General features: G+C 41.3%; 1 protein-coding gene across 7 annotated transcripts in view; it reads left to right on the top strand.

Annotated features, from left to right (window-relative positions):
• The window catches only part of ppp2r5a (protein phosphatase 2, regulatory subunit B', alpha isoform), a 236,346-nt gene that overhangs the window by 63,131 nt on the left and 145,595 nt on the right, over nucleotides 1–27,620 (top strand). Inside the window, exon 1 of one of the 7 annotated variants that reach the window (XM_069931343.1) lies at nucleotides 9,311–9,518. The exons of the other annotated variants lie outside the window; for them this stretch is intronic. The gene's annotated coding sequence lies outside the window, so the exon portion shown is untranslated. Of the gene's footprint in view, nucleotides 1–9,310; nucleotides 9,519–27,620 lie in introns of those variants that run through there. 7 annotated transcript variants of the gene reach the window in all.

Below are 27,620 nucleotides of genomic sequence, written 5' to 3'. Positions count from 1 at the left end.
TTTTATTATTAACAATCAATTTTTAAAGATATAGAGTTAAATGGCGATTAGAGTGATAGAAGATTGTTTTGAAGCTGGTTATTTTATTTCTTTTCAATGAATGAAAGAAAAATATAATATTCCAAATATTACCTTTTTTGTTATTATCAAGTTAAAGCTTTTTTAAACTGAAGAATTAGGACAACATTTAAGATTACCTAGACAATCTGAGTTAAAAAATTTTACTTTCAGAAGGGGGTATTAATAAATTTATTTCAGAAATGTATAAATTACTTCAAAGGAAAATGCCTAAATGGGATATTCATAAATCAAGATTAAAGTGGGAAAATTATTTAGTTAGAATAATATATCAAGATGATTGGAAAATGTTATTTAAGGATAATGTGACTAAAATTATTAATGTAAGATATAGATTGGTAAATACAATTTTTTGCATTAATTATATTTAACACCTCAAAAATTAAAAAAAAGATTTGATTTAATTTCTTCAGAATTATATTTTAGGTCTCATAAAGAAATAGGTTCTTTCTTTCTTTCGACTTGACAGTGTATAAAGGTTAAGTCTTTTTAGATGCAAATTAGATTATTTTTAGAGAAAGTGTTAAAGGCTAAACTTCCATTAGATCCAATGTTATTTTTGTTATGAAATATTAAAATGTATAGTTTAAAATTAAGGTTAACTATGAATCAAATTGAATTTTTAAGATTGGCTTTAGCTGTTTCGAGGAAATGTGTAGCTATTACCTGGAAGTTTGATATAGATTTAGGGATGCAAAGATGGCATATACTGAAATGAGATCTTGTATTCCTCTTGAGGAAATAACATAATTTACGTGAATAAATATCATTTTTTTTAAAATATGGAGCCCATATTTACAACAAGTAGCTTTGAAAATTTAAACTCTCAATGACTTGTCCTGGTGGTACTTGGGTCCATAGCGGCTAATTATAATTTATATATTCATTGATATCTCTTTCTTTTTTTCTTCTTTGGGGTGTTTGGGGGTAGGTTTGTGGTATGTAAGGGAGGGGGGTGGTGGGGAAGGAGGTATGAAAATACCACATACATTCCTTAATATGTATAATCCTTTATTAATTGATTGTATTGTGTTTTTAAAAAAAATTTAAATTAAAATATTTTTAAAAATCCAGAGATCCAAGAACAGATTCCTGTGGAATTCCATTAGCCACCTGAACTCCAGGCAGAATACTTTCAGTACACTACTACTCTGGTTTCTACATGCAAGCCAATTTTTTATCTACATACAAAGATTCATGACTTTCTGAATGAGTTTCTCATTGGGGACCTTGACCAATGTCTTACTAAAATCCATATAAACCACATCTACTACCTGCCCTCTTCAATTTCTTCACTTACCTCCTCAAAAAACTAAACTAGGAGGCTTGTGAGACACAATCTTCCCTTCACAAAGCAATGCTGACTATCCTTGAATAGACTGTACGTCTCCAAATGCACATAGATCCTATCCTAAAGAATCCTCTCCAATAGTTTGCACACCACTGATGTAAGACTCAGTGGTCCATAATAACCAGGATTCTCTCTTTTACCTTTTTTAAACAAGGAGACTACATTTGCCATTCTTCAATCCTCCAGTACCTCTCCTGAGGCCAACGAGGACTTAAAGATCATACCCAATGCCCCAGCTATTTCTTCTCTTACTTCCCTAAGCAACCTCGGGTATATCGCATCTTGCCCTGGGGATTTATCAATTTTCATGTTTTTAAGAAGATCCAACGCTTCCTCTTCCTTAATCTCAACATCATCCAGCACACAAGCCTGTTCTATTCTGACTTCACCCTGATCAGGGTCCTTTTTTCTTGTGAATATTGAACCAAAGTATTTATTTAGGACCTCACTAACCTCCTCCACCTCCAGGTACATGTTGTCTCCTCTATTTGCCTAACCTTCATTCTCATCATCCTTCTGTTCTTCACATGTGCATTGAATTCCTTGGGATTCTCCTTAAGCTGATGTGCTGAGGCCTTATGCTCCCTGTTATGCTTGTTCTTTCAAGAAGAAGAATAACATTACATGGGTTTAACACTGAACTGACTTTATTTTCCTTGAGCTGCTTCAACCAACTTCCAACGATAACCCCTGCCATATGTCACTTCTGCTTTCTGACCAACCATGTGCACTGCATGCTGGGAAATGTAGTTCATATTTAGACATAAAATAATACATCTTTCCCCTTTAAAAAAAAACACAAACACAGTACTATGTCTGCATATCAAAAGTATCTGCATTCCATGGTCAGTCTCTTTCCACCAATTGCATCTGATGACCTCAGTCTTCACAAAGTCAGTCAGGTTTATTCAGGTCTTCTGCAAGATTCAGCTGAAGTTCAGAAATCCGTGAAGAGGTTTTTTTCTTGCTCTTCATTTTCCAACCGTCAACAGTAGCTGTTGATTTTTGCTGTTGCAGTTCCTTAACATTACGATAGGTCACCAGATGCTTATGTCAGCAGTACTAACTTCATCTTCACGTAAAATATGATTTCCTTGTGCATCTTCCAGTTCCATCAAAAGCAGCTTATTCTGCTGTGTAAGATCTGACATTTGTATTTTGTATCTGATTTTCCCTGTTGAGTAATGCATGCTTATTTGCCTCATCATTGTATTTTTGCAAACAGTGAATTTTCCTCATGGCATCTTCTAATTTAGCTGAGAGATTTGCCACAGATTTTTGCACACATTCATATTCTTTATGCTGGCACTTTAGAAGTGGAGCTTTCAGCTCCACTTCTTTCACAATTTCATCCAAATATTTTATCACCCTCTTATTTTCCTGTTTTGCTAATACCAATTGATCTTGGGCTTCAACATAATCATTATACAATTCTGTGAGCATCATTCCAGGCTTCACTATCTCGCCCACAGATGTTGCAGTGGGTGACATAGCTGCCATTTCCTCTTTAGATAGTGTGGTAGCTCCTTTAAGCTTTGTAGTTGAAAGAAGATGGTTTAGATTTTCCAATTCCTTATTATGAAGAGACTCTTCAAATTGTTAAGAGTTCAGGTTCTTGTATTAATATATTCTTATCCTCTTATGCACCCATTCTTTCTTTTAGATGAAAATTAAATCACTCATTGGAGTTGAGTCTCTCAATGCCTTAAACATTCTTCTTTGCTGCCATACCGCTCTTCAGCTTTTGTCAGAGCTGAAATTCGCTGGGCAAGTTCAGCTTCTACTTCTGGTAATTTTTTTGCTTGCCTCATTGTTTGCTGCAGTTTCTGTTCAGCAAATTCCAGACATTCCTGCATCTTCTAGCTGGCGTAAGAAGGCATCCTTATTTGGCAACTAATTTTCCAGATTGTCATTCATGTCATGTAATGAGGTTGATTCTCTATACATTCAGGTATTGCTTCTCCATTGTAGTTCTCCTTTCTTCCATGAATATTGTGCACTTATCTTTGGTCTGTGAAGCCACTATGAAAACTCTTTTCATCAGGTTGAGCACTTCATATGCACATAGGCCTAATATTGGCTGTACTCTCTGCAAACAGTAACTATGACTTTAAATGCTACCCTTTGTGTTTGAATGTCACATACAGCCCCCTTTTACTAGAACGTTCTCTCTAGTGTAGCCTGTCACTTTTAATTTCACAGGATAAATCTTGCTCTTTATGGTGAGTGTCTTGTAAATGTCCATAGAAAACAGTTTCACCTGGGCTCCAATGTTGATCTTAAATGTGTCTCATTCACAGTCACTGGAAGGATCAATTCCATTTTTACCAGCAGCAGTTTGTAGTGAATCCACAAAGAATTCCTCCATTTCTTCATCCACTGTGTATACCTTTCTCTTGGTATCCCCTGCTTTGCAGAACTTTGCAAAATTCTTCTTCTTATATTTATAGCAGGACTTTCCAAAAGCAGGTCACATCTTTGGAATATGTCTACCTCTGTATCTGCTGCATTTACTGTTTGAGCTTATCACTTTGCTTTGTTGTTGCTTTGGGAAACTCTTCGTCCTCTGCTTATCTGTTTTCATCGCATGCACTGTTGTGTCTATCCTGTGCAGTTCCTTAGCTTATGATTGTGTGGTCTCTGCTGTCCTACACATATTCACAGCCTTTTCCAGAGGCAAGTCTTTTTCACGCAATTGTCTTTCTCTAAGCCCATTATCTGGGATTATGCAAACTATTCTGTCTTTAGTGAGTGAATTTTTGAAACTCCAAATTCACAGGATTTATTCAGTGTGTGAAGCTCAGCTCAGTAATGGTCGAAGCTCGTATCTTGTTTCTGGTCACAGGAGAAAAACTTGAACCTCTGAAATGTGACATTTAAAAAAATTTTATTTATGATTTTCAGAACATAAATTCAAACAGTTATCAATATTAATATCAATTTACATTTCTATTATCATTTCTATACAAGATTTTCTGAAGATTTTTTTCTGTCCCCCTTCCCTCCCCCCTCCCCACACCCTTAACATTTAACACTTACTTAACCAACCACAATTACACACAACATTCAGGACCTTCACAACAAATGAATAACATATCTATCAGGGGTTTATGGGTTTGTCATATCATGGCAGCTAGTGCTCAGGCTGTTTTCTTTCCCTTGGCTTTTCCTGGTTGGGAATGGATGGACTACCTTTCTCCCCCCCCCCCCCCCCCCCCCCCACAAATTGAGGGGTAGGCAGGAAAGGTAGGGCGGCGAGGCACAATGGTCCACATTATAATTGTGCTCCTGTGGAATTTAAGTATGGTTGCCAAATTTTCAAAATTTTTAAATTAAAAAAATAAAGTTGTTAGTAATTTTCTTCTAGGGAACACAGCTTTACATTTCTGTGTTCCAGCACGCAATGCTCAAGCAGGAGTTGGACTTCCAGCTAACCACTATGCACTTCCTGGCCACTTCCAATGTGATCATTTTGAGTCGAATTTGAAATTTGGACAGGTTGATCATAAATCTTATGTCTATTATATTTCCCAACAGGAACAACTCTTAAGTCCTGTAGGAATTCTTTACCTATTATTTTTTTTCAAGGCTTGGCCCAGTTCCACCCAGAAGGGTCTCATCTTGGTACATGTTCAAGTTGTGTGCACAAAGGTTCCTGTCTTAATGAAGCATTGGTCTAATAATTCTGATTTAGATTTGTTCAATTTTTGTGGTGTCATGTACAGCTGGTGTAGGAAATTGTATCGTGCATTAATAATTACAGTCATGCTGATCTGACACAGGTTGGACCTGCACCACTCATCAATCGTTATTTCTAAGTTTGACTACCACCTCTGCCTTGATTTGTGAAGGTCTGGTTTAAGTCCTTCTGCTTGGAATAAGAAATGTATCACCGAGATTAACTTCCTTGAGTTTCCCCTTTGAATCAAGGTCTCTATGTCATTGCATGCTGGTAGGTCCATAGTTGGTCCTAATTTGTCCTGTAGAAAAGATCTTATCTGAAGGTAGCAGTGGAACATATTATTTGATGTATCATTTGAACAACTTAGAAATAAGTATGATTTTCGCTGCCCTCTCTTGTAACAGTCCTATGTGCATCTGATGCCATTACGACGCCAGGTATCCAGGATCTTGTTACCTGCCATTAACAGTATTAATCTATTTGGAGTTAGGGGTGTTTTTGGGGACCATTTTGATTCCAACATATTAGTTAATTTTATTCCAAATGAAGATTATTTGTTTTAGTATAGGGCTGCCTGTCTTCCCAGAGGTAGGTGGTCAGGAGACACTCACCTCTTCTTCTGGCGACTCGTGAGGAGCAAAATGCTCCTCAAAATTTGTCATCAAGGTGTCCAACATGAAAGCTGTCTCATAATTTGAAAACTGTTTTAGATGTCCAAGGCATCTTCACCCATCACGTGCAGAAACATAGATGCATTCCATTTTCCACTGGTCTCTCGCATTCCACCAGCTTCTAAATCAATGTTGAATTGCTCTTTGAAGCTTTTCCAGTTATTGGTTAGATTGCTGGTAAATTGCATTGGTGTGGGAGGACTTAACTTATCCATGCTTACAAATTATTGTCTTTTACTCACTCAGACAGTTCTGACACCATGTTATGCTTGTAACGTTGTCATACTTGAAAGAACGTAGGTTTAACACTTACCCGACTTTATTTTCCTTGATCTGCCTCAACCAACTTCCACTGATGACGCTGTCATACGTCACTTACGTTTTCTGCACAACCGTGTGTATTGCATGCTGGTGCAATGTCGTTCTTATTTATACACATAATAAATAATAAGCTCCTTCCTGGCTCCCATATACTTCTCATGACCCCTTCATGTTTCCTACTTTCTAAATCTAATGTATGCTTTCTTCTTCCTCTTGACTTGCTGCCTCACCTGTTTTGTCAACCTCAGTTCCCCTTTCCTACCACCTTTTCATGTCCCAGTGGGACACAGCTCTCTTGAATCCAGCACCTGTTCTCTAGACTTCCTCCACATTAGTTCTGTACTTTCACCCTTGAACATCTGTTTCCAATTTACTCTCATCCTGCCTCATCCCATTGTAATTATCCCTTCCCCAATTAAATATTTTCCCATTTTGCCTGCTTTTATCCTATACATAGCTATGCTAAAGCTCAGGGAGTTGTGATCACCGTATAACCATTATTAATGCTCCTCTATCAAGGGGTCCGCCACCTGACCAAGTTCATTACCTAGAATTAAACCCATTTTATCCTCTCCTCTTGTCAGCTGGTCCACATACACAGGAATCCTTCTTGAACACACCTGACAAATTTAGCCACATCTATCCCTCTTCAGGAAGTGCCAGTCAATATGAAGGAAGTTGAAGTCTCCCATAACAACAACCCTGTAAGTCCCACATCATTCCAAAATATGCCTGCTTATCTGCTCTTCAGTGTCCTGAGGACTATTTGGGGGTGGGGGGGTGGGGGGGGAATGCTATAGATCACTCCCCCGGTACAGTGATTGCTCCCTTCCTATTTCTGACTTTCAACCACACCAACTCAGTAGCCATTCCCTCTGCAACGTTTATTCTTTCTACAGCAGCAAAACTATCCCTGACCAGTAATGATACCCCCCACCTCTCATACCTACCATCCTATTCCTTTTAAAACATCTAAACCCTGATACCTTCATCAGCCAATCTTGCTCTTCTTCCAGCCGTCTCTGTAACAACCACAATGTCCTAGTTCCATATACTGATCCATGCTCTAAGTTCATCCCATTTATTCCTAATGCTCCTTGTGTTGAAATAGACACATTTCAAACCCTCCAACTGACTACATTTATGTTTCCTCCCCTATCTATCCTCCCTCAAAACTCAGAACACATTGCATCATACTTTTGACCTTCTGCACTAGTTTCTCCATTCACATTCTGGTTTCCACTGTTCTGCCAAACTAGTTTGGGTTTTTTTCTCCAAAACTAAATAAAAAATTCCATTCGACCCTATCAAAAGCTTTTTTAGCATCTAAAGCAACTACCGTTGGTAGGTTGGGTTGCTGACGTGAAGCGTTGATCAGTGAAATCACTCTTAAGAATATTGTCAGAAGCATACCTATTTTTAATAAAACTAGCCTGGTTAGTATGTACCAATTATGGTAAATACTTAGCAAGTCTATTCACCAATAATTTCGCTATTATTTTATAATCCACATTTAATAAAAAAATTGGCCGGTATGAAGCTACATTCAAAGGATCTCTATCTTTTTTTGGTTATTATTATTGCACTTAAACACAAATCTGGTAGAGCTTGTTCCTGCATTACCTGATGAAGAACATCCATAAATAAAAAGGACAGATCATTATAAAAATCTTTATAAAATTCAACAGTGAACCCATCATCTCCTGGAGACTTCCCATTAGGCATTTGTTGAATAATATCCTTTATTTTTAAATCTGTAAAAGGAGAATCCAGTTTCCTCTCATCATCTTCCCCTAATATTGGCAAATTTAGTTCTGACAATAAAGATTCAATGGAACCATCATCTCGAACTCCCTCAGAAACATATAATTTCTGATAAAATTATAAAAATTGGTCATTGATTTCCTGAGGTTTAAAAGTAACTGAGTTATCCTTCTTCACAGTGTTAATAGTTTTTGATGCTTTTTCTGTTATCAGTTGCCACGCTCTGTCCCCTAACTCATAATGACGTTGTTTAGATCTTTGAATCAAACATTCAAATTGATATGTTTGTAGTGTATTACATCGTAACTTCAATTTAGTCAAAGCTGCCTTATTATCCTCCGTACATTTCCTCTGAAATTCTTTTCCAAATCAGTTATCTGTTTTTCTAATGACCGAGTCTCTGCCAAAGATTTCTTTTCCTTTGATGCATAGCTAATATTTTGACCACGTATAAACGCCTTCAAAGCATCCCATAAAGTAAAATTACTCTGAAGTGTATTCCTATTCAAATCCAAAAAAGAAACAATTGTTCCTTAATGAATTTGACAAATTCCAGTTTTTTCAATAGCATTGCATTAAACTTCCACCAAAAAGTTGATTGAATAACTTCCGGCCCAACACAAGAAATGAATAGCAGTGATGATCAGAAATTATTCTACTCTAAAATTCACCTTGAATAAAATGAGATTGCAAATATATTGATGCCAAAAAGAAGTCGATCCTTGAAAATGAATCATGACGCAAGGAATAAAATAAAAAATCTTTCTCAGTTGCGTTTAACCTTCTCCAAACCTCTGTCAAATTTAAGTCTTTCATCAAGGAAACCAATTGGACCACTGCTTTTTCCATTTTTTCTTTATTACGATCCACTTGTTCTCTACAAACTTGAAAGGCACCTTCATTTTCTTAAAATTGTCTTGAACTGTATCCACCATATTCAAGCATCTATTAACATCAACTTTAACAATAGAAATATCTTTCTTAACAGAAGAAACTTCTTCACAAATATTATTCATTTTTTCAGTCATGTTCATAAATCCATGATCAATCTGGGTAGACATTGATGTAGACATATTACCCATTTGATGAGCTATAGATTCCAAAATTGTAAAAACAGCATCAAAAGTAGTGTCACTGGTGTCTCCTTGAGGCATACCTTCTTTCACTTCAGTAACAGTCAATGATTCTTCTTCCATTTCTTCAGTTTGAAAAGAAGTTTTCCCTTGTTCTTTTGATTCTACCTTTGATTTTATCATCTTGCTTCTGGTTTGCATGCCTACAGACCCTGTCCTGACGTGGTCAGGCCTTTGCTGACCAACTTCGCTGACAGCCCAAATCCTATCCAGAAGATCGCAAACCCGGGACGCACCGCACATGCCTGGCAGTGCCGGGGCCCATGCATGCGCCTCTTCCAATGCGCTGCCTCAGGCCTCCGCGCCACTGGGACCTGCAGTGGTGTCGCGCACAGGGCCCGACACTTAGACTCCGGCAACTCTACAGCGCACCCAACATCGCAATCGCGCTGATTAAGATAAGAGGAAAAAATTGGAAGCCCGGTGCCATCTTGTGAGGGCGCCGGGGTAATACTTAAGCGAGCTGGAGTGCATTGCTGCTTAGGTGGCTGTCCAATTGATTCTGTGGATTCCACTTGGTAAGTAGGCCTCATTTATTCTGTACTCTTAAAAGGAAGTTTCTTCTGAATCTGTGTTTTTGATTTCTTTGTATTAGCAGCCATTGTAGTCTTTTAACATTAAGACAACTTCAGAGCAATCTTTCAAGACTTTTTTAAGTATTTTAATTCGGGTATTTATTAGTCCAACTGGGGGAAGACGGAATTACACTACTTCCTTTGCCATCAGGCCACGCCCCCCACCCCCACCCCGCCAAACTAGTTTAAACCCTCCCCAGCAGCTTCAGAAAACCTGCTGGCCAGGATGTTGATCCCTTTCCAGTTCAGGTACAGGGTGTCCTTTTTTTTACAGATCAGACCTTTCCTGATAATCCACAAATCTGAACCCCTGCCTCCTACACCTCTTCAGCCACGCATTCATCTGCCACAACTTCCTATTCGTATTCTCACTGGTATGTGTCACAGGCAGCTTACCACCCTTGAGGTCCTACTTTTCAACTTCTTTCCATACTCCCTATATTCCCTCTTCAGGACCTTATCCATACTCCTATCTATATCATTGGTCCCCACGTGGACCATGACATCTGGTTGGTCACCCTCCTGCCTGAAGATGCTGTGTACTCGATCAGAGTCCCTGACCCTGGCACCTGGTAGGCAACATACCATCCAGAAGCCTTGATCTCATTCATAGAACTTCCTATCTGGTTCACCTAACCAACGAATCCCCAATCACCTTATCTCTCCTCTTCTACCCCCTTCCCTTATGAGCCAAAGGGCCAAACTCTATGCCACAGACGTGACCACTACGACTTGTCCCTGATGGATTGTCCTCCCTATCTTGTATCCAAAACGCTATGCTTATTGTTGAGGGGAACGGCCACAGGAGTGCTCAGCACTTTGCCTATTCCACTTTTTTCCCCTAACAGTCACCCAACCACCTACCTCCTGACTTTTGGGGGTGACTGTCTTCTTGAAGCTCCTGTCTTTCATTGCCCCTGGCTCTCAAATGATCTGGAGTTCATCCAGCTCCAGTTCCCTAACTCGATCTCCAAGGAGCTGCAGCTGGATGCACCTTTTGGAGGTGTAGTCATCAGGGACAATTGTGCTGCCCCAGATTTCGCTCATCCTACATTCATGGCATTCTACTGCCATAGCTGGCAATTCCATTAACTATTCTTTGTTGAAATGCAAAGATCTTACTTGGCCTTACCTTGCTGGAAACAAGCTCATCCTCAGCCTCTGGTCACCGAAGTCTCGCGAGCCAAAGCCTTAAAAGTCCCAGTCTTACACTGGGGCACTCGCACACTGGCTACTCTACTTGAGCTTCCCCTTTTTCTTTCATTTGCCACTGTCCGTTATCTACAGTACTCCCACCAATCACTGTTCTGTTTTATACTTGTCCTCCGCTTCCTTTTTTTAAATGCACTTACTGAAAACTTGGTCCCAACACTCATTGTTTTCCCATGTCCCTTGCCCCTCCTCTTGCAGCAAGTGTCCCAAAACATCCAAGTAGAACAAAATAGTTTGTTCTTCCAATTTGCATTTGCAAAAGAGAAAACCAAGAACAGAAGAGTCAGTATGGGAGTTGAAAGGAGAGTTAAAATGTCATTCATCTGGAAGCTCAAGATAGCTGTTGCAGAGTGCAGATGCTCTGTAATATGGTAAAACAAGTTCCACCAATAAAATAATATAAACATAAATACTACCACCAGTATGTTAGATATTAGATGACTCTACTGCATGTAAGATGTATTATTCTACAATCTGACATACTCCAATAGGTCACCTTTGGCAATTTAATTGTGCAAGGATTCCTTTTGATGATTATCACCTCCATTTCTCTTTGACCAATATACAAATCTTTTATGCCCATTACCACCATAAAGATGCTTTGATGGAGGAAAGGTTTGAATTTATCAGCAGCACCCCCCCCCCCCCCCCCCAACCGATATTTACATTTGGAAGTGCCGACTGAACATAGACCTAACTTCGCAAGAGTCCTCTTGTTAACGATGCAATCAATGACTTGTCATTTGGGAGAGATTGTCACATAGTGTGATCCAAGAAAAGCTTGTGTTAGCATGAACATATAATTCAGGATTTTCTTTCCAGCTCTCCTGGCAATGAGCTCGGATCCAAATTTAAAAATTACAAAGTTGCTCCAACCCTCAGAAACCTGGCAAAGTTTGTTGACTTGTATCTCAATTGCACAAAATGTTTGGTGACTTGTACCTAAATTGCCTACAACCTGAGATAGATATACTTGCAGACTCCCATCTTGCAGACATGCCAGACTGCTCAATCACAGACACTGGGGATCTCTTGTTCCATTGGCTGTGAAAGAGGGCAGGAAAAAGAGTGGTAGGGCATTAGTCATAGGGGATTCAATTGTAAGGGGAATAAACAGGAGTTTCTGTGGCCGCAAATGAGACTCCCATTTGGTATGTTGCCTCCCGGGTGAAAGGGTCAGGGATGTCTCGGAGCGGCTAAAGGACATTCTGGAAGGGGAGGGTGAACAGCTAGCTGTCGTGGTCCATATCGGTACCAATGATATTGGGAAAAAAAAGGGATGAGGTCCTGCAAGATGAATTTAGGGAGTTAGGAAATAAATTAAGGAGTAGGTCCTCAAAGATAATAATGTCTGGATTGCTACCAGTACCACGAGGTAGTCAGAGTTGGAATAACAGGATAGCTAGAATGAATATGTGGCTTGAATGGTGGTGTAGGAGAGAAGGCTTTAGATTCTTGGAATATTGGAACCGGTTCTGGGGCAGATGGGACTGGTACAAACTGGAAGGGCTGCATCTGAGCAGGGCTGGTACCAATCTCCTTGGGGGTTTGTTTGCTAGTGATGTTGGGGAAGGTTTAAACTAATGTGGTAGGGGGACAAGAACCACTCCAGAGATTCAGAGGGGTGTAAAAAGAAGAAAGAGGCAAAAAATAGCAAGGTGAAAAGCAACAGTGACAGGCAGGTAAGACCGGGGCGAAAGTCAAAAAGAGATACTTATTTACATGATGGTGAAAGGGATAAGAATGTGGCTAAATAAGTCTGAAGACCTTATGTCTCAATGCAAGGAGCATTCGTAATAGAGTGGATGAATTGAATGTGGAGATAGCTATTAATGACTATGATATAGTTGGGATCACAGAGACATGGCTTCAGGGGGACTGTGACTGGGAGCTCAGCATTCAGGGTTACTCGACATTCAGGAGGGATAGTCGGAATGGAAAAGGAGGTGGAGTATCATTGTTGGTTAGGGAAGAGGTGAATGTGATAGCAAGGAAGGACATTAGCTTGGAAGATGTGGAATCGATGTGAGTCGAGCTGCAAAACACAAAGGGGCAGAAGACGCTAGTAGGTGTTGTGTACAGGCCACCTAACAGTAGCAGTGAGGTTAGGGATGGCATTAGGAAGGAAATTGGTAATGCATGTAACAAAGGGACTGAAGTTATATGGGTGACTTTAATCTACATGTAGACTGGGTGAACCAAATTGGTAAGGGTAAGGAGGAAGAGGATTTCTTAGAATGCATACGGGATTGTTTTCTAAATCAGCATGTCGAGGAACCGATGAGGGAACAAGCCATTCTTGACTGGGTACTGAGTAATGGAGGGGTTAATTAACAATCTTGTCAAGAAGAACCCCTTGGGCAAGAGTGACCAGAATATGGTGGAATTCTTTATTAGAATGGAATGTGACACAGTTGATTCAGATACAAAGGTTCTGAATTTGAAGAGGGGTAACTTTGATGGTATGAAATATGAATTGGCTAAAATAGATTGGCAAATGGTACATAAAGGACTAACAGTAGAAATGCAATGGCAATCGTTTAAGGATAGATTGGAATAAGTACAACAGATGTACTTCCCAGCTTGTTAAAAGAATAAATGAAGGAGGGTCGTGCCTCCATAGCTAACGAGGGAAATCAGAGAGTATCAAATCCAAAGAAGCAGCATATAAATTAGCCAAAAAAATAATATTCCTGATGATTGGGAGAAATTCAGAGTTCTGCAGAAGAGGATAAAAGGATTAATTAGGAAAGGTAAAAAGAGATTATGAGAGGAAGCTGGCAGGGAACATAAAAAATGATTATAAGAGTTTTTATAGATACGTTAGGAGAAAGAGGTTGGTTAAGACAAATGTGGGTCTGTTGCGGACAGAAATGGGTCAGTTAATCATGGGGAACAAAGGTATGGCAGACTGTCTGAATGACTACTTTAGTTCTGTCTTCACCAAGGAGGACATAACTCATCTTCAGTAAATTGTTGAGGATAGGGGACCTAATGTGAGGGAGGATATAAAGGAAATAATTGTAAGTTGAGAGGTTGTATTAGTTAAATTGCAGGGATTAAAGGTGGATAAATCCCCAGGGCCGGATGGTCTGCATCCAAGAATGCTGAAGGAAGTAGCCTAGGAAATAGTGGATGCATTAGTGATAATTTTCCAAACTTCCTTAGATATTGGATTAGTTCCTGAGGATTGGAGGGTGACCAACGTAACCCCACTCTTTAAGAAGGGAGGGAGAGAAAAACCAGGAAACTACAGACCAGTTAGCCTGATATTGGTCATAGGGAAGGTGCTAGAATCAGTTATTAAAGATGCAATCGCCGTACATTTGGAGAGTAGTGGTATCATCGGACAGAGTCAGCATGGTTTTGTGAAGGGTGATGAACCTGATAAGAGTTTTTTGAGGATGTAACCAGTAGAGTGGATAAGGGGAATTCAGTGGATGTGGTAGATCTGGACTTTAGAAAGGCATTTGATAAGGTTCTAGAAGATTAGCATACAAACTTAAAAAGCATGGTATAGGAGGATGGATTAAGGTGGATAGAGAAGCAAAGAGTATGTATAAATGGGTTCTTTTCAGAATGGCACCCAATGACTAGTGGGGTACTGCGGGGCTCCGTGCTGGGGCCACAGTTGTTTAGAATACATATCAACAAGATGTGGGTATAGATAGCAATATCTCAAAATATGCGGACGACATAAAGTTGGGAAGCGGGGTTGGCTGTGTTGAGGATGCTAGGAGGGTGCAGAGTGATTTGGACAAGTTAGGCAAGTGGACCAAGATGTGACAGATGCAATATAATCTGGATAAATGTGAGGTTATCCACTTTGGAGGTAAGAATAGGAAAGAGGACTATTATATAAATAGTATCTGTTTAGGAAAAGGGGAGATGCAGCGAGAGTTGGGTGTTGTTGTCGTTGAAAGTAGGCGTGCAGGTGCGGCAGGTGGTGAAGAGGGTGAATGGAATGTTGGTGTTTATAGCAAGAGGATTTGAGTACAGGAGTACAGAGATCCTGCTACAGCTGTACGGGGCCTTGGTGAGACCACATCTGGAGTACTGCATGCAGTTTTGGTCTCCTTATCTGAGGAGGGGGTGCAGAGAAAATTCACTAGAATGATACCAGGGACTTGGATATGAAGAAAGGTTGGATAGACTAGGCTTGTATTCTCTGGAATTTAGAAGATTGAGGGGCGTCGATCTTATAGAAACATATAAAATCCTTAAGGGATTAGACAGACTAGACGCAGGTAGGTTGTTTCCAATGCTGGGAAAAACTAGAACCAGGGGTCACAGTTTAAGAATAAGGGGGAAGTTTTTTAGGTCTGAGATGAGGAAAAATTTCTTCTCTTAGAGGGTGGTAGATCTGTGGAATTCTTTGCCACAGGAAGTAGTTGAGGCCGGTTGATTGTCAATATTTAAGAGTAGGTTAGATTTGGCCCTTGTGGCTAAGGGGATAAGGGGTATGGGGAGAAAGCAGGAACCGGGTACTGATCAGCAATGATCATATAATGAATGGCAGTGTAGGCTTGAAGGGCCAAACGGCCTACTCCTGCACCTATTTTTCTATGTTTCTAACCACTAAAGGTGGCAGCACAGGTGGATTGGAGAAGCTCTTGGAGTACTCAATATTGATGTTCAGACCCAATCAGATCAGCCATGGTAATGAGGTAAACCTCCTAGATTACAAGCTATCATCCTCCTTCAGCTGATAGATCAGTGCTCCCCAAGTTGGAAAATATTTGGAAGGAGCTCTGAGTAGCAGGGGCACAGCATGCACTCTAGATATGCATCACCAAGGACAAATGGATACCTCCATTGACCAAGCTCATTGAAATCTAATGCTGCACACTGCCTCATTGGCAGGTCATTGAATAAACATGAGAGATACTCTAAAGTGACCTTGGCCTCATCAATCTACTTGTGACAGATCCATTTGCCCATGATACAGTTGGTAAAAGGTGATCTCTACCTTTCATGTGCATACAACATTTGGTTGATTGTAAAAATGGATATTGGAAGATCAAAGCTTCTGAGCCAGCACAGACGTGGCCAATTGAGCAGCAGTGATCTCTGCCCTCTAACTACCACAATAATCTGGACCATAAAAAACTACAGCACAGAAAAGAGGCCATTCTGCCCCTCTAGTTTGCGCCAGCCATCATCTCCATAGTCTCACTGACCTGCTCCCATACCATAACCCTCCAGTCCTCTCACATCCATGTACCTATCCATTTCACTCTTAAAACACATGATCGAGCCTGCATTCACCACATCAGATGTCAACTCATTCCACACTCCCACCACCCTCAGAGTGAAAAGTTTCCCCCTAATGTTCCCCTAAACTTCTCCCCCTTCACCTTAAAGCTATGACCTTTCATATTTAATCCCCCAATCTAAGTCGAAAAAGCCTATTCGCATTCACTGTCTATACCTCTCATAAACCTCAGTCAAATCTCCCCTCATTCATCTTCACTCTAAGGAATAAAATCCTAACCTGTTTAATATTTCCTTGTAACTCAACCCCCGAAGACCTGGCAGCATTCTAGTAAATCTTCTCTGCACTCTTTCAATCTTATTGATATCCTTCCTGTAGTTTCCCAGAACTGCACATAATATTCCAAATTTGGCCTTACAAATGTCTTAAACAACTTAAACATAACATCCCAACTTCATTACTCAATACTTTGATTTATAAAGGCTAAGATACCAAAAGCTTTCTTTACCACATGTGAAACCATCTTCAGGGAACACCTTCTGCTCCTCCTCATTCCTCGGTGCCTTATCATTTACCGTATATCTCCTATCTTGGTTTTCCATTCCAAATTGCATCACCTCACACTTGTCTGCATTAAACTCCATCTGCCACTTTCTGGCTCATTCACTTAGCTGGTCCAGATCCCTCTGCAAGCTTTGTTAACACTCCTCACTGTCCACAGCTCCTCCTATCTTTGTATCATCAGCAAATTTAACTGATCCAACTCACAACATTATCATCCAGATCATTGATGTAAACAACAATGGTCCCAACATGGATGCCTGAGGCCCACCACTGGTCACAGGTCTCCAATCTGAGAAGCAACCTTCTCCCACACAGCCAATTTTGAATCCAGTTTACCAATTCTCCTTGAATACGTAGGAACCATATGCAAAAAGAAAATGTATTAATAATCCTGTTTTTTGTATTCTTCTCCAAATTCCCAGAAGGGAAAAGTGAACTATTTCAATACCGTCTCCCAGATGGAAGCCTAAGTCATATTCAGTAGGTTGGCTAGGCCATGTTGCTCAAAGATTTCCTAAACACTCTGATCTCTGCCAGAGAAACAGCTTAGGAGATTGCAAATTCAAAATGACTTACTTATCCCAATTCTGCTTTCTGTTAGTTAGCTAAAGTCTATGTCAACATATTCCCTCCAACACCGTGAGGAATTTTATGGGAACATTTAGATGCTACTCCCCCACATTGTGGAGGTGATTTGTTCCTTGAAAGCGGTCGGCATCATGATTTTGGGTAATGTGAAATCTTATTTCCCTTTGAATACCTTGCCAGAAATTAAGGTGCATTCCTTCAAGAGACTTTTCCACATAGTGATTGTACTGAAGCTGCATGGTGGGTTGGGTGGGGGCACTTAAGAGATTATCTTGTCCGTTTTCAAAGCAAATCTTTGAAGGTGCCAGCAGCTGTCTTTGGTGATGCAAACATCTGCAGTTGCTCATCAGCTTGAATAGGCACTTTAAAGCCAAATCAAATATAACTTGGCTGAATGGCGCACCAACAACAACCTTGCACTCAACGTCACCAAAACTAAGGAGCAGATTGTTGACTTTAGGAAAGGAAAGCTGAGATGTACAATCCAGTGATCATTGGGGATCAGAGATGGAGAGGGTGAGCAAATTTAAGTTCTTGGGAGTCACTATCTCGGAAGATCTTTCCTGGACCCAGCACACCAATGGCATTGTGAAGAAAGCACGCCAGCACCTCTACTTCCTCAAGAGTTGTGGAGGTTTGTTATAACACCAGAAACTCTGGCAAATTTCTACAGAGGTATGTTGACCGGCTGCAAAATGGTCTGGTATGGGGACACCAATGCTCCTTGAGTATAAAGCCCTCCAAAAGGTAATGGAAGCAGCCTAAGACATCACAGACAAACTCCCCCATTATTGAGTACATCTACAGGGAATGCTGCCTTTGGGGAGTAGCAACAATCATCAAAGACCCTCACCACCCAGCACACCCTCTGCTGCCATCAGAGAGAGGTCTAGATGCCACAAGACTCACACCACCAGGTTCAGGAACAGCTGCTACCCCTCCCCCATCAGACTCCTTAAGGACTCATTTAAGGACTCTTACTTGTGCACTTTATTGATTTTCTTTTTTATTCTCTCTTTCTTGCACAGTCATTTTGTTTATATGTGTTAGCTGTTTACAGTTCTTTGTTTGCATGTTTATGCTGTGTAAAATTTTTTTTTGCACTACCAATTAGTGGTAATTTGGTTGTGCCCGCAGGAAAAAGAATCTCAAGGTTGTATGTGATGTCATGTATGTACTCTGATAATAAATCTGAAGTAACTCAACAAACAACTTCCTGTGGCGGATCGCGCCACTCCATTATCAAACTGGGGTCCGTAGTTGCTGGCCCCCGCATGATCAGGAGTTCCTGGTGGCCGGGGGGCACAAAGAACTCTTGGAGGCGTGTGACTTGTGAGGTCAGGTGATTGTGATAATGTGCCAACTGTAATTATTTAAACTCCTCCAAAGATTCCATGAAACAATTCTGTTTTTAGCTCACAGACAATATTTGTTGCACCACTCGCTACATTGGTGACCCTGATGGTACAAACGATATTTTGGATTTCACTATGGATGCGCAGAATGCTGTTGCTCTCGGACTTCCAGTATTTTGGACCTCACAACCACAGGTCTGATTTGAGCAGGCCCAGCTCCATCCTCACCAGATAACTGCTAATGCAACAAAGTTCTACTATGTTGTGGCATCGTTGCACCAAGACACCATGGGGCGTATTGTCGATTTCTTATGCCAGCCTCAAGCCAACGACCGGTATGAAGCCATTAAAGTCCTGCTCATACATATTCTTGGCCTTCCCCGACACAACAGGGCAGCAAGACTTCTCTATATGGATGGCCTGGGTGACTGCACTCCTTCAGAACTAATGAACGAGATGCTTGCGCACATGATAGATACATGCTCTGTCTACTTTTCAAGCAACATTTCCTCAAGCAAATGCAAGAAAACATTCATTTACTGCTTGCAGATGAAGATTTTAATGACCCCAACCCCTGCCGTTGCTTAGCAGCCTGTGCTGATGAGTTGTGGCACACTAAGCAGCATGGTAGACTTTTGATTGGGTGCATAGTGGGGTCTTGGCAAAGGACACAAACCCTGCCCACCCTGACACTCTCGGCGTCAGACTCGATGTAGCGCAGACAGAGCAGTGGTGCTATTACCTTCAGAGACGGAGAGCAGCAGCTCTGCTTCTGTCCCCCCAAACACATCCAGGAAATGCTGAGGCAAGCCATCAGTAGTGGCCGCACTGGCCAGCCACAAAAACAACCTCCTTTTCCTCTGGGATCGACACTCAGGCTGTTGATTCTTGGTCGATGTTGGAACTGAGATTAGCTTGCTTCCCTCCTCCGGCCCTGACACAGGCTCAGGAAAGAAGGGCCCTCCTCTCACGGCCTCCAACAACAGCTGGATGTATGGGTCATGGACAGTTCCACTCAATTGTGGCTCATCACTGTTCAGTGGCCCTTCACCATTGCTGATGTATCACAACCATTCCTGGGAGCTGATTTTTTTTTGCAAACACATTCCCTTAGTTAGTTCAAAACATTTTGATTCCCTCACCTTGCACCCCGAGGCATTGCCCATACCTCGCCTCAACTCGTTGACACTCTTGCACACTCAATACGCCAGAATCATCGCAGAATTCCCCAGCATATTACTCAGCAGTTTGGATGGCCAAACTGAAATATGGAGTACAGCACCACATTCCGACTCATGGACATCCCCTGCATACTTGAACACACAGGCTACCTCTTGGTAAATTGCGATTGGCTAAAGATGAATTCTGATACATGGAAGAAATAGGGATTGTTCGCTGCTCTGACAACCCTTGGGCATCACTGCATTTAGTACCTAAGGTGTCTGGAGAGTGGAGACCTTGTGGGGACTATCGGCGTCTGAACGACATCACTGTGGCAGATTGCTATCCAGTTCCCCAAATACAGGATTTCTCTGCGATCCTTCACTCCACTAAGATTTTCTCCAAAATCGACCTGGTGCATAATTATGATCAGATCCCAGTTCACCCAGATGACATTCCTAAGACTGCCTTGATTACCCCATTTGGGATATTTGAATTCCTCCGTATGCCGTTCGGTTTAAAAAAACGTGGCCCAGTCATTTACAGTTATCTGGAGCCTGGATTTTGTATCTGTTTACTTGGATGACATCCTTTGCGCCAGCCACTCACGGCAGCGGCACTGGGCCCATCTCCGTCAACTATGGTCAGTGGCTAAATGATCACAGGTTAGCGATCAATCTGGCCAAATGCCAGTTTAGCCTCACATCAATTGATTTCATCATCCACTGCCTCAGTCAGCATGGAGCGGTTCCACTACCTTCCAAGGTTGAGGCCATTTGCAAATTTCCAAGACCCTCTACTTTTAAAGTCCTGCAGGAGTTTGTTGGAATAATTAACTTTCACCATCATTTCATGTCAGCTTCAGCCAAAGTTATGCAGCCACTTTTCAAACTCTTGCCTGTCATCCCAAGGAATTAAAAGAGAATGACGAGGCCTCAGCGGCATTTGAGACTGCAAAAGGGGTGTTAGCAAGAGCCACTATGCTCATGCCCCTGAGGGTTGACGTACCAACAGCTCTGATAGTGGATGCGTCAGGCACTGTGGTAGGCAAGGACCTGGAGCAGCTCATCATCGGCATCTGAAAACCCCTAGCTTTCTTTAGTTGTCATTTGAGACCACCAGAGAAAAAGTACAATGCTTTTTCCCTCTACTTGGCCAAACAGCATTTTCACTATATCCTAGAGGGCAAAGGGTTCACGATCTACACGGATCACAAGCCGTTGACTTTTGCCTTCGCCAGGATGTCAGATCCATGGTCAGCACGACAGCAATGACAACTCTCCTACATTTCAGAGTTTGTGACTATGATAAAGCACATCACCGCGAAGAACAATCTAATCACCGACATGCTGTCCCCCACCACCATCGCTTCCCTCCATTCACCTGCTCCCAGCTTTGGCAGCAGCTCAGCAGGAAGATGAAGAGATGGCCACGTATCACACTGCCATATCGGGACTGAAATTGGAGGAGGTGCGTTTTGGTCCAGCAAATGCCTCCCTACTTTGTGACGTATCCACCGGCCAACCAAATGCTATTGTACCTGCTGCGTGGTGCCATCAGATGTTTGATGCCATACACAGTTGGCTCATCATTTGATTAGGATGACAACACGGCTTGTGTTCAGCAAATTCATGTGGCATGGCCTGCGCATGCGTCGGCACTTGGGCAAGGACATTCATCCAGTGCCAGACCTCAAACGTTTAACGCCACACCAAAGCTTGACTACAGGATTTTTCACCCCTGCAGTGCAGGTTTGATCACATCCATGGGGAATCCGTCTGCCCGTTGCCCCCGTCCAAGGGTGCTACTCACCTCTTCGCAATAGTAGATCGCCAGAGGTTGTCCCGCTCTCCGCCACCTCCGCCTCAGCTTGTGTGAGAGCCCTCATCGCCATTTGGATAGTGCATTTCAGATTACCCATGCATATCTCCTCTGACAGAGGAGCTCAGTTTACATCCACAATCGGACAGTTGCTGGGCACGCAGCTGCATCAGTTAATGGCTTATCATCCTTGTCCAATGGCTTAGTGGAACATTTTCACCGTTATATGAAAATGGCTCTCCTGGCATGTCTTAAAGGACTGGATTGGATAGATGAAAAGCCTTGGGTACTTTTAGGTATCTGTACTACACGGAAGGAAGATCTAGCTACGTCCTCCACAGAATTGGTTTACGGAACCTCCCCTAATGGTTCCAGGGGATTTCATTCCAGCAGCATGTGGGCAACAGGAACCTCCCACTTCGGTACTCACATGCTTAAGGGAGAACGTGGGTACACCAGCCCCTATCCTAGCCACTTGGCATGTGTCTACAACTTCATATTCCGCCTGAACTCAAGGACTGCCTTTATGTATTCCTGCACAGGACGCCATGGCAACGGCCATATGAATGCCCTATCAAGGTGGTACGGAATGACGGCTCCACATTTGCTATAGATATGGGTGGCAGGCAAGAAACGGTTTTGGTAGATCACCTTAAATCGGCACATGTGAACCTAGATCAACCGGAGCAGGGGGCATCTGCCAGCCCATTCTAGCAGTAGAGGTGAGACTGCAGTGTCATCTCTGAACTCCGGTTCTTGGAGGTGGGTGGGGTTTATGTACGAACCACACCACTCCATCATCAAACTAGTTGTGGGCCCCTGCAGGGTCAGGAGTTCCCGGTGGCTGGAGAACACAAAAAACTGGGAGGCGCGTGACTTTGGAAGTCGGGTGATTGTGATAGCGCGCCAACTGTAATTATTTAAACTCCTGTGAAGATTCCATTAAACAATTCTGTTGGTTCAGCTCACAGACAGCTTCTGTTGTGCTTTATTCACTGCACCACTTGCTACAATTCACCTAAATTTGCTGACCCTTTTTCAGACATCTTGAAGTTAAATAATGTGGGAACAGCAGGTTCAGATAGAAAAAAAAACTGCAAATAAACTAAAATAAACCCCACAAAATTTCTGGACCCAGCACATTGAGGCAACCGTGAAAAAGGCATATCAATGCCTCTATTTTCTTAGGCATCTAAGGAGATTTGGCATGTTGTTGGATACTCTTATCAATGCCTCTTGTTTCTTAGGAATCTAGGGAGATTTGGCATACTCTTATCAGATTTCTTCAGTTGTACTGACTGACTGCATCACAGCCCAGTTTTGAAATTCAAGTGCCCAGGAACACAGAAGCCAGTGAACTTAGCTCCGACCTCCCATCCATTCCAAAAGTCTATGAGAGGTGCTGTCTCAAGAAGGCAGCAACATTATAGAGGATGCCCACCACACTGGTCACAAGCTCTTCTTACTGCTACTATTAGCCTGAGGATACAGAAGCCTGAAAACCAACACTTCAGGGTTCAAGAACAATTCCTTTCCTACTGCTATCAGATTCTTGAACCTGCCCTTGTTATTCTAATCGTGGACTACCCTGACAGCACAAAATGACAGTCTTCACTATTGCAAGACACTTTTTTTGAATTAGGATTACAGTGAATATTTGTTATCTATCTATCTTATGTATTTATTATATTTTCTATTTCAATTAAATTTATTATTATAGTTTTTATTTACAAGAACTTGTTTGGCTGCAGCAAGCAAGAATTTCAGTGCATGTGACAAACTCATTTTTATCCTCCGTGCATATGTCAAAGAAATATGGGGGAAAAAAGACATTCTTTCTTTCTTGTATCCTATTTTTTCCCATATAAATTTTGTCTAATTATTGTTCCGCATCTAAGATTTTTTAGTAATGATTTGAGAATTCTGTAAGATCAAATTTCCAAATTCCATAATCCAGGGATTGTCTTTTTCAGGACCTTATTAAATGCCTTTATTTCATCCACTTTGTTGCTCAACAAAGTTGATGCATTTTGTAATGCACAACAAAAATATACGCCAGTCAGGAAAAAGGGCAGCAAGGGAGGGAAAAATCAACCGTGGTTAACAAAGGAAATAAAGGAGAGTATAAAATTGAAGGCACAGGTGTACAAAGCTGCAAAGAGCAGGAGGAAACTGGAAGATTGGGATAACTTTAAGAGACAACAAGGGGTTCCAAAGCGGGTAATAAGAAATGGGAAAAAGGATTATGAAAGTAAATTGGCACAAAATATAAAAACAGAAAGCAAAAAATTGTATAAATATATAAAACGGAAGAGGGTGGCCAGAGTTAACATAGGACCCTTGAAGGATGAGAAAGGAAAACTGGTAGCAAAAAATGAGGAAATGGCTGAGGCATTGAACAAATATTTTGTGTCAGTCTTCATGCCCAAGTGCGGAGTTAAGGATGTGAATGTTGGGGAGGGCCTTGATAAAATAGTTGTTACAAAGGAAGTAGTGATGGAGAAACTAATGGGATTAAAGCCAGACAAATCACCTGCATCTAAGAGTTCTGAAGGAAATGGCAAAAGTTATAGTTGATGCATTGGTGGTCACATACCAAAATTCCTTGGATTCTGGGCAGGTCCCGACAGACTGGAAGACAGCAAATGTTTTTAAGAAGGGATGTAGGCAGAAGACTGGAAATTATCGGCCAATTAGCTTGATGTCTGTAGTTGGAAAAATGCTTGAAGCCGTCATTAAAGATGAAATAGTGAAACTTTTGGAACGTAAGGGTTCAATCAGGCAGACGCAGCATGGTTTTAGAAAGGGAAGATCTTGTTTGACAAACTTGTTAGGATTCTTTGAGGATATAATGGGTGCGGTGGATAGAGGGGAACAGGTTGATGTTGTATATTTGGATTTCCAGAAAGCGTTTGATAAGGTGTCGCACAAGAGACTTATCAGTAAGTTACAGGAAAGTGGAGTCTGGGGAAGTCTATTGGCATGGATCAAAAATTGGTTGTCTGACAGGAGGCAGAGAGTTGGGATAAGTGGGAGTTTTTCAGGTTGGCAGAGAGTGGTAAGTGGAGTGCCGCAGGGGTCGGTGCTAGGCCCACAATTGTTCATCATTTACATTGATGACTTGGAGGAGGGGACAAAATGTGGTGTAGGCAAGTTTGCGGATGAGACCAAATTGAGTGGAAGAGCAAATTGTAATGAGGATGTGGAGAGTCTGCAGAAGGATATAGTTAAGCTGGATGAGTGGGCAAAGGTCTGGCAGATGGAGTACAATGTTAGTAAGTGTGAGGTTATCCACTTTGGCAAGAAAAATAAAAGAGCTGAATATTATTTAAATGGTGAAAAACTACAGCATGCTGTTGTGCAGGGGGACTTGGGAGTGCTTGTGCATGAATCGCAAAAAGTTAGGTTGCAGGTGCAGCAGGTTATTAAGAAGGCAAATGGAATGTTGGCCTTCATCGCTAGAGGAATTGAATTCAGGAGTAGGGAGGTAATGTTGCAACTGTATAAGGTACTGGTGAGACCGCACCTGGAGTACTGTGTCCAGTTCTGGTCTCCATATTTGAGGAAGGATATACTAGCTTTGGAGACGGTCCAGAGGAGGTTTACTAGGTTGATCCCTGGGATGAAGTGTTGAATTATGATGAAAGATTAAATCGTCCAGGATTGTATTTGCTCGAGTTCAGAAGAATGAGAGGAGATCTTATAGAAACATATAGGATTATGAAGAATATGGATAGGATAGATGTAGGAAGGTTTTTTGAGCTGGCTGGGGAAACTAAAACGAGAGGACACAGTCTCAAGATTCGTGGGAGTAGATTTAGGACAGAGATGAGGAAAAATAGTTTTTCCCCAGAGAGAAGTGAATGTTTGGAATTCTCTATCCAGGGAAGTGGTTGAGGCTGCTTCATTAAACACATTTAAAATTGGGTTAGATAAATTTTTGCATGATGGAGGAATTAGGGGATATGGGGAGAAGGTAGTAGGTGGAGTTAGATCATAAATTAGATCAGCCATGATCTTATTGAATGGCGGAGCAGGCTCGATGGGCCATTTTTGGCCTACTCCTGTTCCTACTTCCTATGTTCCATTCTTGAAACACCCTGGAAAATTTGTCAAATATAATTTCTCCTCCATAAAACCATGGTATCACACTCTTATTAAATAGCAAGGTGAAGAATATGTTCCTGTTGGGGGTGAATTTTGCAGTGTCTCTTTGGCTGGCATATTGGAAGTATATACTTCAACTAATGTTACTTTTTGCCCACCAGAATTACATTGACATACACTGGTAACAGTATAATTTCATAACATGGATTTATTCCTTCTGTGTTTGGGATTTCTCATGTGGGAGTATTTTTGTGAGGCATTTTGGAACATTCTACTTATTTTTTGTTTACAAAGCAAATAGGCTATTTTCAAAAGATGATCAGAACTTTCATCCAATGTGATTCTAAGTATTACATTTTAAACTTATTCCATTGATATAGATGAAGGACAAATTGAAAGATGTTTTAGTGCTAAAATAAGCATCTTTCAATTATCCATCTCCAACTTAAATGTCTCTATTGCTTTTCACAAACCTATTTAGTGGATACATTTCAAAGGAAATATTAGAATTTGTGATTAATGTTGCAAGAAGCTATCCAATTTAGAATAGAATTTCAAATAAGCAGATCAGGAGGAAGAAGAAATTCTAGTATTCTACCTTTTGATATTGTCATCCAGTCTTTTGAAATTCAGTTATTCATGCATTCTCCGTTAATGTGAAAAATTATTTCCTTTCTCATGCAAGTTTAAATTCCCCGTGAGATATCTTTTAAAAGCCTGATTTGTTTCGAATGAATATTACTGGGTAAGATCTGCAATTTTCCCTGAAACTCCAAAAAGATTTTTTTTTTAAATTTAGATATACAGTGTGGTAACAGGCCATTTCGGTCCACAAGTCCATGCTGCCCAATTTACACCCAATTAACCTACACCCCTGGTATGTTTTGAAGGGTGGAAGGAAACTGAAGCCTCCAGGAAAAACCCACGCAGACACGGGGGAAAACGTACAAACTCCTTACAGACAGCGCAAGATTCGAACCCAGGTCCTGATCGCTGGTGCTAACTTCTTGTCGCCTATTATTGAGTTTTTCTTCACATCCCAAAAAAGCGTTAAATATGTTGAAACACAAAGTGCTGGAGAAACTCAGCAGGTTACGCAGCGTCCATAGGAAGCAAAGGTATATAACCAATATTTTGAACCTGAGCAGTTCATCAAGGTATGAGCATAAAGAAGGCAGGTGCATGAATAAAAAAAGGTTGGGGAAGGAGTGAAGAAGCACAGGCCAACAGATGAGGGGTTATAGGTGGATATGGATAGGAGGGCAGAAGAGAAAAAAATCTGAGAAGTGATAAAGAGAGGGTGTTGCTCTCTGAATGGAGAGGGAAGTGCGTGGGGAGTTGACAGAGAGGAGATAGAGAGACAAGGAAAAAGAGAAAGGAGTGGGGCCTAATGGAATCTGGAGAAGTTGATGTTAATGCCATCTTCTTGGAGAGTGCCTTACTCGAGTGTTCTGGCATTGAAGATTGTGATTCAATTGGAATATTCTGGTTTTTTTAAAAATTCAGTTCATGATCCAGATAGCTGCACAAACTGCCAATGCTATATTTAAGAGCTCTATCTAATTCTTTCTTGAAAGCATCTAGAAAATTGGCCTCCAGTGCATTCTGAGGCAGATCATTCCACAGACCCACAACTCTCTGGGTGTTCTTCCTTAACTCCATTCTAAATGGCCTACCTGTTATTCTTAAACTGTCGCCTCTGGTTCTGGACTCCCCCAACATCAGGAACATGATTCCCACCTCTTGGATGTCCAATCCCTATATATTTCAATCAGATTCCCTCTCATCCTTCTAAATTTAAGTGTATACAAGCCCGGTCGCTCCAATCTTTCATCATATGACAGTCCTGCCATCCCGGGAATTAACCTCGTGAACCAATGCTGCACTCCCTCAATTGCAAGAATGTCCTTCCTCAAACTTGGAGACCAAAACTGGAAAAAATACTGCAGATGTGGTCTCACCAGGACCCTGTACAATTGCAGAAGGATCTCTTTCCTCTTGTACTCAACTCCCTTTGTTATG

This window comes from Narcine bancroftii, chromosome 4, assembly GCF_036971445.1.
Source record: "Narcine bancroftii isolate sNarBan1 chromosome 4, sNarBan1.hap1, whole genome shotgun sequence".
In the NCBI taxonomy this organism is placed as follows: Eukaryota; Metazoa; Chordata; class Chondrichthyes; order Torpediniformes; family Narcinidae; genus Narcine; species Narcine bancroftii.
Note: the sequence above shows the minus strand (reverse complement) of the source record. Positions and strands in the feature narration are given on the sequence as shown.